At 37.1% G+C, this 12,737-nt stretch overlaps 1 non-coding gene across 1 annotated transcript; it reads right to left on the bottom strand.

Annotated features, from left to right (window-relative positions):
- Positions 1 to 2,715: 2,715 nt before the first annotated feature.
- Positions 2,716 to 2,822, bottom strand: LOC141669514 (small nucleolar RNA R71). The gene has a single exon (XR_012553793.1). It is a non-coding gene; the product is annotated as a small nucleolar RNA R71 (small nucleolar RNA).
- Positions 2,823 to 12,737: the final 9,915 nt, after the last annotated feature.

The raw sequence follows: 12,737 nt of genomic DNA, 5'->3' as shown, positions 1-12,737 counted from the left end.
TATTTCAGTCACTGTTGAAAGCTATGGTTTCGGGTACATCTTTCTTTCTCTCTACGTTATTTCAGTTACTTATTTTGTTTACCTGCATGTTTTGTTTTGTTAACTGTGGTCTTGGCCTAAACTTGTTAAATTCTTTATACACTTGCCTCTATGTTGCTATACTTGTTAGTGAGATTCTTAACACTATCTAATCATGGCAATGGTCAAAACCTAACAGTGAGTTCACGGGTCCTGATGTTAAGAAAAAAATAGTCTAAAGTAAATCGGGCATTACGACAGCTATGTTTACGCGTTTACCAAGTTTTAAACCACCCCAAACAACCACCATTCAACTCACAACCAACAATACAACCAACCCTCATCCAAACCTTACTACATCAGTCCCCAAACCTCAAGATTTTCCAATTTATACAACCCCGAACATGAACTACTAGCTATACTTAAGTTTCATTAACTATAAACAAGATTTCAACATCCAAATCACTACAAATCCAATCCAAACTCTAAACACACAAGCCTCATGCTTCTCATTTACTATAACCATCAAAACCATCTTAATACTCAAAGTAAACTTAGGGTTTGGAGGTGTTATACCTTCCTTGGAGTGATTAGAGTAGCTAGGAAGCCTTAAGAAGCCTTGAGAAGCCTTGAGATAGCTTAGGAATGCTTGGATCTTTAAGGGAAATCAAATAAAATAAAGTTAGTAATCTTGAAAACACTATTCATCATCTTCTTCCTTGATTTACTGGAAGAGATTCATGAAGAAATAGAAGCTTAAACTCCTAGGATATGCTTATCTAATCATAAGGGACCTTGGGTAATTACCTTGCAAATTAAGAAAAGCTAGAAACTTGATTTTTGGAATTTTTCTCCTTGAAAAAATGAAAAAGCCGTGATCTATGTGTTCTTGGGAGAGTATTTGCTTTGTTGAATGTTTTTGTGGTGGAAAATGAAGTGAATGGGATATTTGGATGATTTGTTTGTTGTTTAAAGTGAGTGGAGTATGACTAAGCATGACATCATCTTGGTGACTTCATCTCTTGCCACTTGTCATCACTTGGTGGTGGAAGCATCTTCTTATGCTAATCCTTGCTTAATTTTTTGGTTAATGACCGCTTATCTGTTATACGGTTCGCTTAATTTTCGTTCTCGTTTATTGTTTGAGGGATCATACCCGGGATCTTATTACTTGGGTTTCCCTAAACCTTTCTCAATATATTATATTTCTTATATGATCCTCTCTTATAATCCTTGAATTTAAATCCTTTTTATCTTGTTACCTTATACTCAATTCTTTCGGTATCTGGTGGATTTTCGGGAAAAATCAAAGTGTTCAAATTTGAATTCTGACGATCTTTACATACATTTATATACCATATAGAGTACTAATAAGATCTCAGAATAACAATAAAAGAACCTCTACAAAGTGTGCTATGAAAAATTTTCTTATTCAGCATAATCAGCAAAATCACTATTCATAAGGGTTTCAAAAAAATTCCAAAAATTGGGGTTATTACACATAGGTTCATGTATTGTATGCATGATTAGTGGGTAACTCTAACCGTTTTGCTTGCCTCTGTTATCATAATGAATAACTTGTGCTTAAATCATTATGTTGTCAAATTCTATAGGCATATAGGGTCTCAACATAATTAATGCCTATTCAACTTCTATCTTAATTTTTGATGCCTGGTAGAATGGTATTCGTATAACAAAAGTTGGCGTTTTTCAGTTTCGTGTTGTTCGATTAGTATCATCACCATTACATGCTAAGGGTAATAACAATAACTATTGAATGAAGTATTAATGAAGTTATGATCTCATGTGTGTTTAATATTGGTAATTTAAGGGTTAAATTATCGTAGTTAATATTAGTTAATCAACCTTAATTGTTATTGTCTTGACATTGAAGAGTAATCATACATTGTTGATTAAGTGTTAATTAAATATAATTAGTCTGAGTCTCTATGGGAACGAACTAGAAATCATTCTATATTACTTGCGATCGCGTATACTTGCGTTTATTTTAGCACATGCTTGGTGCCCTAACAAGTTTTTGGCGCCGCTGCCGGGGACTCGGTGTTAATTTGTTTAGTTTATGTACTTGCCATCAGTGGTCATTAGGATTCATTGATTAAGACTTGTTACTTACTGTTTTCGGTTGTATTTCAAGTACTCTAGAGAGCGTTTATGTAAACACATTCTCGCTCTTGCAATAGGAATCTTGATACGGCTGAGGAGACGGATTCAGCTCTTGACTTTCCGGAGAAGATAGTTTCTGAAGATTCAGATACAGAGAATGAGAAGAAAGAACCTTTAACAATGGGTGACCGTATAGTTCCAACTGACCCAGCTCTTATGGACTTTTCTCGGCCTAAAATTGAAATCATTCAATCAAGCATCATCCATCCGTCTATTAAGGCTAATACTTTCCAAATCAAGCCGGACACTATTTAGATGGTGCAGAATTCCGTTTCTTTTGGAGGTGCTGCGACTGAAGATCCCAACATACATATCAGGAATTTTATCGAGATCTGTAGTACTTTCAAATATAATGGTATTACTAATGAGGCTATCAAGCTGAGGCTTTTCCTATTCTCTCTGAGGGACAAAGCTAAGTATTTGTTACATTCTTTACCAGCTGGGTCCATCACTACTTGGAAAGATCTCGCACAAAAGTTTCTGGTGAAGTTCTATCCAATGGGCAAGATTGCAGGTATGATGAGTGCTCTTACTCAGTTTGCGCAGCAACAAGGAGAATCTATGTGTGAAGCTTGGGAGCGCAACAAGGAGATGTTGAGAAAGTGTCCACATCATGGTATGCCTGATTGGATGATGATTACAGGATTTTACAATAGTTTGGGGGCCCAATCTAGGCCCATGCTCGATGCAGCTTCTGGAGGCGCTTTGTGGGCTAAAAGCTATATTGAAGCCTATAATCTTATTGAAACTATGGTTGCAAACGAGTATCAAAACCCAACTCAAAGGATGATGCATGGTAAGGTAGCAGGTATTCTGGAAGTTGATGCAGCTACAACTATTGCAGCGCAGCTCCAAGAGCTGTCTATGAAGGTCAATTCTTTAGCCAACTATGGAGTCAATCAAATAGCTATGTTCTGTGAGCTTTGTGCAGGCTCTCATACTACGGATCAGTGTTATCTTATTAATGAATCTGTTCATTATGTGAACAATTATCAGCAACCGCATCAGCCTGTGCTAGCTACTTATCATCTGAATAACAGAAATTATCCCAATTTCAGCTGGAGCAATAATTATAATGTTGTTCAATAAGCATATCAACAAGCTGCAAGTAAATAGTTCAATCCTCCTGGATTTCAGAAACCTCAACAATATGCTCAAAGGCAATCATATCCTCAACAAGGAGGTGCAGCTCCACCTTCAAGTGCTGATTTTGAGGAGATAAAGTTATTGTGCAAAAGTCAGGCTATTTCTATCAAGACCTTGGAAAATTAAATTGGACAAATAGCCAATGTCTTGCTCAATCATCAACCTGGCACACTTCCTAGCGACACTGAAGTGCCAGGCAGGAAGGAAGCTAAGGAGGAAGTCAAAGATGTCACCTTAAGGTCTGAAAAAGTTGCTGATGCTGAAAAAGCAAAAGATGGAGAAGCTGAAGTCATAGATGAAGGAGAAAAGCAAAAGAAGAAAGAGGGGGAACCAAGGAAGACTACTGTTAAACACACTCTGCCTGAGGGTAATACAGGGGAGAAACAACTCTATCCTCCACCACCTTTTCCTAAGAGATTGCAAAAACAAAAGCTGGACAAGCAGTTTTGTAAGTTTCTGGAGGTGTTCAAGAAACTTCACATCAATATACCTTTCGCTGAAGCTTTGGAGCAAATACCTAGTTATGCAAAATTAATGAAAGGTATTCTTTCAAAGAAGGTAAAACTGGATGATCTTGATACCGTTGCTCTAATGGAAGAATGCAGTTATGTGCTGCAACAAAAGTTACCTCCAAAGCTTAAGGATCCAGGTAGCTTCACCATTCCTTGCACCATTGGAAAGTTGTCATTCGACAAGTGCCTTTGCGATTTGGGAGTAAGCATCAATCTGATGCTATTGTCTATCTTCAAAAAGCTGAATTTTCCTGATCCAAAGCCCACCTACATGTCTCTAAAATTGATTGATCGTTCTATTACATACCCACAAGGCATCGTGGAGGATGTTCTAGTAAAGGTGGATAAGCTCATCTTTCCTGCAGATTTTGTCATTCTGGATTTCGAGGAAGATAAGGAGATTCTCATAATCTTGGGAAGACCCTTCTTGGCTACAGGCCATACTTTGATAGATGTGCAAAAGGGTGAACTTACTATGAGGGTGCAAGATCAAGATGTGACATTCAACACTACACCATAAATGGCCTATAGCAACACCAAGAAAATGTTACAACAGGCCCAAAAAAGTGTTACCACAGCCAGAAAAAGCCCTAAGGTAACATAAAAATTAAGTTGCTTTTTTTCGAGTTACCTTTGGCCCCTAAGGTAACATCCTCTTTACCCTGCTGCAACATTGAATTTTATGTTACAATAGGCTTCAAAGGTAACATCAAAGTATGTCTATAGTATCATACTATGTATGTTACCTTTGTACTTAGAATTTGTAAAAAAAATGGACCCTACATGTGGACCCCACCTGTGGGCCCCACACGCGGGCCACAAAAGCATTGTAATATTTTTTTTCCTACTGTAAGAGTTTTATAGTGATTGGTATTATATTATACCAATTTGTTTGTAACATTGAAGAACCTAATATAACAAATTTCTAAAAAAAAATTGACAAAATTTGTTTGTAAATTGAACATGCCACAAACCTATTTTTTATACAAGTCAACAAAATAACCAAAAATAATACAACCTTGTACCTCTAACTAGGTATAAATAACAAGACAAGCTAACTGGCTAATACAAATGCACCCTTATCACTACAATTAAAAGCACCGACTTTTAGCTAATCATCAAAATCTCAGTAACTGGCTTTGAACCGTTAACATCATGTTGCGTCTCATCTGCTTCTCTAATTTTGACACCAAGTTACCTCTGCCTTCCTGTGAGTCAATGATGTAAAGTTCAGTTTACATCTATCCAGCAAATCCAAATATATATGAACATATAGAAACAATCAAGACACACAATATATGTGTTCTCATATTATTATGAACTATGGCAAGGCCCCGAAAAGGGCGTTAAAATTATTTCCCGGGAGAGATCATTTAATTAGACCCAAAACTCTGGTGACCTAAAGCCTCCTTGTTCGCGTATCTTGTCCACATTTTTCATAATTCCCAACACGGCTAGAAATGCATTTGGTCCGGATGCACAGCCCCGGTCTGCTATGCATAGAAAATTTATTTAAATGAAGGATGCTGCGTAACAGAAATGTAAAATAACTTTGGACCCTGAAAATTGACAAGATCATTCGTGTTGATACCCAATTGTGTGTGTTCAGTTCATATGAAAGAGGCTACAAGTGTACTTACAGGGTGAAGCCATGAAAAGTATTATCATCAGTAGAGGTAAGAATGCCAGACCCATCTGGAGACCTACACAAACTCATCAATATCACAAACAAATTTCAATAATAAGTAAAAACAAAAACAAATGGGCACTAAACAAATATCAAGAAAATCAAGAAAAAGGGGTGTAAAAATAAAGCATTAATATTTTGAGAATCTTTATACAGTGTAGTGTACCCAGAATTTACACACATACACTGAATTGAAGAATAATCACAGGACATTTAATCAAGTATCAAATCAATCAAAAAAATGACCACAAGAACAGAAATGAATTTAAGAATCAGGATAAACTCCAAAGATCATTAAATAAAACATTCTCCTAGAGGATATGAGCTATATATCTTCTGCCATATAGAAATCTGATGAATCTATTTCAATGATTTTCCAGGTCTGTTGCTGTAGGAAATGAACTGTTCTTAAAAGCCTATAATGGTTCTAACCTAAAGACATTGTTACCTGCTATGGAAAACATTCAAAAGGCTTGGAATGAAGCTGGCCATAACAATATAAAAGTAACCACCCCACAGAATGTTGATGTATATGAATCAGGTTCAGGTGTTCCATCTGATGGTCATTTTCGCAGCGACATCAAAGGCATTATAGGTAAAATTGCGAAATTTCTCAGTGACAATGACTCTATGTTCGTTGTTAACATCTACCCTTTTCTGAGTCTTTACCAGAACCCAGATTTTCCTGTCCAATTTGCTTTCTTCGATGGAGGGGCCAAACCTGTTCAAGACAAAAACATTAGCTACAACAACATGTTTGATGCAAATCTTGACACTCTTTATTGGTCTTTGAAAAAAGCCTGATGCTAATGCCAAGATGGCTAAAAAATTCTACGACGGATTTTTCAGAAAAAATGGCAACTAACAAAGGAACTCCTCTCTATCCTGGCTACATTGAGTGCTACCTTTTCAGTCTAATGGATGAAAATCTAAAAAGTGTAGCCCCGGGCCCATTTGAGCATCATTGGGGGATTTTTAGATACGACGGACAACCAAAGTACTCACTAGACTTTACAGGAAACAGGAACGATAAAATGCCAGTTACAGCAAAGAATGTGCAGTATCTTATCTTGAGTAGCAATGGTGTGTGTTGGACACCGACAAAGTCAAGAATCCTAAGGATGCAGAATCCAATGTACAATATGCATGTACAATGGGTGATTATACCAGCTTGAAGGATGGAGGATCATGCAACAATTTTGATGAAGCGCATAAGGCAACGTATACATTTAACAATTATTTTCAGATTCAAAATGAAGACGTGGAAGCTTGTGACTTCAAGGGCACATCAAAGATAGTGAAGCATAATGCATCTACCAGTGGTTGTCTTTTCCAATTAGCTTTACAAAGTGATGGAATCAGAGTCCCCATAGCATATAGATACATATTTAAAGATAAATTGTGCCAGCTACAAATACTTTTTACTTGTATAAAAGAAAATGTGTATCACAACTTTGTGTTTGTGTGTGTCAAACAGAGACAGGGAACTATGCAAGTCTATTATTCATATAGTAAAGTGATGTGTAGTTTGACCAAATTTATACCAGCAATAAAGATCTTCTTTCAAGGTAAACAAGGTGAGCAGAAATAATATCATCAAAAGCAGCAATAGATAAATAATCAATCCCTGAGTTCCAGAACAGAAGAAGTGTTAGTACACAAGTAACACCACTCTTTTTCAACATAAGTATGCGTTGTTAGCAGAAGACGTATATTTTGTACTGTGCACTATACGAGATAAGACTGTAAGCCACATAATTGTTTAGCTCAGATAAGAACTTAATGCGAAAAAGAGAAAAACTTCAGATACGAACTAAATATATGAATTGAAATATCTTTAAATAACCAAGTACTGGATAATTTTATTAAACCGCAAACGTTTACCAAAGTGATGAAATGATTTGATGGCATCTCTACTTACCAACAAGTTTTATGTCAGTGTTATCCACCAGCCACTGTGCCCCATACTTCATGAAGTCCACAAAGCTTAAGTCCAACTCCTCCTTCCACATTAGTCCCCTAAACTAACGCAGAGATCATAAATAAAATTGCACCTGATAATTTGTACATAATTGTACCGAATACAAATGATCAAATAAACCATATCTAATGGCTAGTCCAATCTCAATTAAATTCTCATAAATGATGCTATTAAGAAAAGTTAATTCTTAAGATTCAAGCATGTTAGTGCTAGGATAAAGAGGATATTTAAGAAAAATGTATAGGCAAATAATAATACTACACATATCGAGTACATATATCTATCCACAAACATCCCTCTACTCCCCAAAAGCACCTTTCCGAAAGTAGGTTGTTTTATCCTTGTGTCGATTGATATATGTGAAGGCATCTAATCTAAAATCAAATTAACTAAACTTACATCATTTCGTCTTTCATCAGAATCAACAAGCAAAAGAGAATTAACCAGGTCTGAATGCACCAGAATTTGAGCAACACGTTCAATTTGTGGCTGCCTTCCAACAGGAAAAAAATATTTCTAATTAGGATTTCAAAAATGCCCAATTTCATTTTTTTAATTAGATCGTATTAATTAAACAGAAATATACATTATTAGAGGGGGAGAGAGGGGGGGAGAGGGGGAGGGAGGGGGAGAGAGAGAGATGGTGGAGACAGAGAGAGAGGAGATTACGGGCTTATCGGAGATGATACATTTGTCGACGGGGAGACCCATGCCGACGCCGACACCATTTGCTGCCATAATACGAGAAGCGACGTGGTTTAATTTACCAACCATTTCAGATTATGGATTCAATTGATGTCAATTAATGTAAACCCCCAATTTATTTGAATCTCCAATCCGTAAGATGATTAGATTCAGTTCAACTAAAAGCTGAGGTAGATGATTAGATTCAGTTCAACTGAAAGTTGAGAGGAAGAATATAAAACCCTTGTCTGAGAGCTGTTTAAAGAGAGAGAGACCGAGAGGTATTTAGATTGGAAAATTTTGACTTGTCCAAATTTTACCCGGGCTGTTCAAACGCTTCTCCAAATATTTTGAGTCTACTCTCCCCGCCTGGTTGAGAGCCCAATGACAACCAACAATGCTAATTTCATTTTATTTTTTAATAAATTTTTAAGTATAAATATTGTTCAAATTTTTTATAAATAAAAAATTATCAGTAACTAATTAGTATAGTTTACAAAATTTAACAAAAAAATTATTTTATCAATCTTAGCTAATATTAATATTATTTCTTAATTATATTGTCAAAATTGATTAATTTTGAAGTCAAATAATTATATATATTTTATTTTTTGTTAAATGTTATTTTTTTTACCCATTAATGCCCTATTGTAACATAAGTTTCCACATGTTACCGTATGCAACACTTTGAAGTTATAGTAACATGTTACAAAGACTATGGTAACATCAAAAATATTATGTTGCGGTAGGATAAAATGAGCATAGCTAAGGTAACATAATTTTGTAACACACTTGATTAAACCATTGCGATAGGCCATCTATGGTGTAGTGCAATATGTTCAATATGATGAAATTCCCCACGGAAGATGAGGAGTGCTCCAAGATGGATTTGGTCGATTCTGCAGTTATTTCAGAACTTGATCACGTGCTAAGGTCTGATGCCTTAGAAAAAGCCTTAATGGGGGAATTTGACACTGATGATGAGGAAGACAATGAGCAGTTAAAATATCTAAATACTTCTCCTTGGAAACGAAAGCTAGACATGCCATTTAAATCTCTTGGTAATACTGATCTCAAAAATGCTGAGGGAAAGCTCAAACCATCTATTGAGGAAGCACCTATATTGGAGCTTAAACCATTTCCTGAACACTTGAGGTATGCCTTTTTAGGTGATGCATCTACTATGCCTGTTATTATTGCATCTAACCTTTCAGGTGGTGATGAGGACAAGCTCTTGAGGATTTTAAGAGAATTCAAATTGGGCATCTGATGGACTATAACAGATATTAAAGGGATCAGACCTTCGTACTGCATGCATAAAATTCTGCTAGAGGAAGGTAGCAAGCCGACTGTTGAGCAACATCGAAGGATTAATCCTATAATGAAAGAAGTGGTGAACAAAGAAATTCTAAAGTGGCTGGATGCAGGAATCATATATCCTATTTCTGACAATTCTTGGGTGAGCCCCGTGCAATGTGTACCTAAGAAAGCAGGTATTACTGTAGTAGCAAATAAAAAGAAAGAGCTCATCCCCACTCGAACAGTCACAGGATGGAGGGTATGCATGGATTACAGAAAGTTGAATAAAGCCACAAGGAAGGATCACTTCCCTCTTCCATTTATTGATCAGATGCTCAACATGTTGGCTGATCATGAGTATTATTGTCTTCTGGATGGCTATTCGGGCTACAATCAGATTTGCATTGCACCAGAAGATCAAGAGAAGACTATTTTCACTTGTCCATTCGGCACGTTTGCTTTCCGTAGAGTTTTTTTTGGCTTATGTGGTGCACCTGCCACTTTTCAGGGATGCATGATGGCTATATTCTCTGATATGATTGGAAATAATGTCGAAGTGTTCATGGACGACTTCTCCGTCTTTTGACATTCGTATGATGAATGCTTGAATAATCTCTGTTCAGTGCTCAAAAGGTGCGTGGAAACTATATTGGTGCTCAATTGGGAAAAATGTCACTTCATGGCATAAGGTCTCTAGTAAGGGTCTTGAGGTGGATAAAACCAATGTGGGAGTCATTGAAAATCTTCCGCCACCTATTTCTGTGAAAGGAATCCGTAGTTTTCTTGGTCATACGGGTTTTTATCGGCGTTTCATCAAGGACTTCTCTAAGATTTCTAAGCCGTTGTGCAACTTGCTCGAGGAAGATGTGCCTTTTAAATTTGATGATAAATGTTTGGCAACATTTGAGACTCTCAAGAAGAGTTTAATCACTGCACCGGTTATTACGGCACCTGATTAGAGAGAACCTTTTGAGATGATGTGTGATGCAAGTGATTATGTAGTATGAGCAGTTCTTGGGCAACGAAAGTCTAATATCTTTCATGTGGTCTACTATGCTAGTAAGAAACTAAATGGAGCTCAACTAAACTACACCACTACTGAGAAGGAGCTCTTGGCTATAGTTTTTGGTTTCGAGAAATTTAGATATTATCTACTTGGGACAAAGGTGACAGTATTCACTGATCACGCTGCCATCCGCTATCTGGTCTCAAAGAAGGATTCAAAGCCTAGACTTATTTGTTGGGTACTCTTTCTACAGGAATTTGAGTTAGAGATCAAGGATCGAAAAGATACTGAAAATCAAGTAGCTGACCATCTCTCTAGATTTGAGAATCCTAATTTTACTTCACATGATAAGACATTGATCAACGAATCTTTTCAGGATGAGCAGTTATTCACAATTCAAGAGGAAGAGCCATGGTTTGCAGACATTGTGAACTATCTTGTTAGCAATATAATGCCTCCTACTATGAATGCGGCTCAAAAGAAGAGGTTTTTGCATGAGGTAAAGTGGTACATGTGGGATGAACCATAATTGTTTGAACAAGGAGCTGACCAGATCATCAGAAGATGTATCCCATTCTGTGAGACGGAAGGGATATTACGAGACTGTCATCCATAGTTTATGGTGGACATTATGGTCGTGAAAAGACAGCAACTCGTATTCTTCAAGCAGGTTTTTTCTGGCCTACGTTGTTTAAGGATGCACATCAGTTTGTTTTAAGGTGTGATCATTTCCAAAGAGTTGGGAATCTTACCAAAAATGATGAGATGCCTTTGAATATGATGCTTGAAGTTGAGGTCTTCGATGTTTGGGGAATCGATTTCATGGGACCATTTATCTCATCCTGCAATAATCAGTACATCTTGCTGGCAGTCGATTATGTCTCGAAATGGGTAGAAGTCAAGGCTCTGCCAACTAATGATGCAACGATAGTTTTGAGTTTTCTTTATAAGCAGATATTCACAAGGTCTGGAATGCCACAAGTTATCATAAGTGATGAAGGGTCGCATTTCTGTAATCGTAAGTTCACTTCTATGATGCAGCGCTACAATGTGAATCATCGCATCGCTACTGCCTATTATCCGCAAACTGATGGTCAAGCTGAAGTGTCTAATAGAGAGATCAAGCATATTCTAGAGAAAGTCGTTTGTCCGTCAAGGAAAGATTGGTCTTTGAAGCTCGATGAAGCTGTTTGGGCTTATTGAACAGCATACAAGACTCCACTTGGGATGTCCCCATTTCAGCTTGTCTATGCTAAGGGATGTCATTTACCTGTGGAGCTTGAGCATAAGGCTTATTAGGCATTGAAGAAGTTAAACCTTGATCTAGATGCAGCTGGGAAGAAGCGAATGCTTCAGTTAAATGAACTTGATGAATTTCGACTTCAAGCGTAAGAAAATAACAAAATGTACAAGGAAAAAGTAAAAAGGTGGCACACTAGGAAGCTATCTCCTAAGTCATTTATGTCGGGGCAACAAGTTCTTCTATTCAACTCTCGTCTCCGAATTTTTCCTGGAAAGTTGAAATCAAGGTTGTTTGACCATTCATCGTCAAAACTGTGTTTCCGCATGGAGCGGTGGAGATTTTTGAGAATGGTCTAGGCCAAGCATTCATAGTAAATGGTCAGAGATTGAAGCACTATTATGGGGATACGGAAAACCGGGAAGTGTTTAGTGCCATTTTATTGTCAACTTGATCACAGTATTCTACGTCAAGCTAATGACATAAAAGAAGCGCTTCTTGGGAGGAAACCCAAGATATGAGACTATAGGAACCCCTAGAATTTAGTACTCTATACAAAAATATAAAAAAAATCAGAAAAAGAGGGCAGAACTTTTTTTTTCCCAGTGACCTTGTAGGCGCCCGCCTTCTAGCACCAGGCGGCCGCGTTCTAGCAGGCGCACGCCTGCTGGTTCCAGGAGACCGCCTGCGGACCTGGACCGAGAAAAACAGTTTCAGCCTATTAAAAAAACAGAAAATCAAAAAAATCAAAAACAAACCACAGCCACAACCCCATTAACCCACGATTTTCTTCTACAAATCAGCCACAAACCCCACTCTTATTCTAATTTTAACCTTAATCATACCCTATATATACACACAACCTCTCCATATACCTCCCATATACTTTTAACTTACAAACCCTTTCCTACACACAAAACACAACTCTCAAACTCTTATTCTCAATTTTAATGACCCCAAAAAGATCTCGAACTGTAGAG

This window comes from Apium graveolens, chromosome 6 (assembly GCF_009905375.1).
Source record: "Apium graveolens cultivar Ventura chromosome 6, ASM990537v1, whole genome shotgun sequence".
Lineage (NCBI taxonomy): Eukaryota > Viridiplantae > Streptophyta > Magnoliopsida > Apiales > Apiaceae > Apium > Apium graveolens.
Note: the sequence above shows the minus strand (reverse complement) of the source record. Positions and strands in the feature narration are given on the sequence as shown.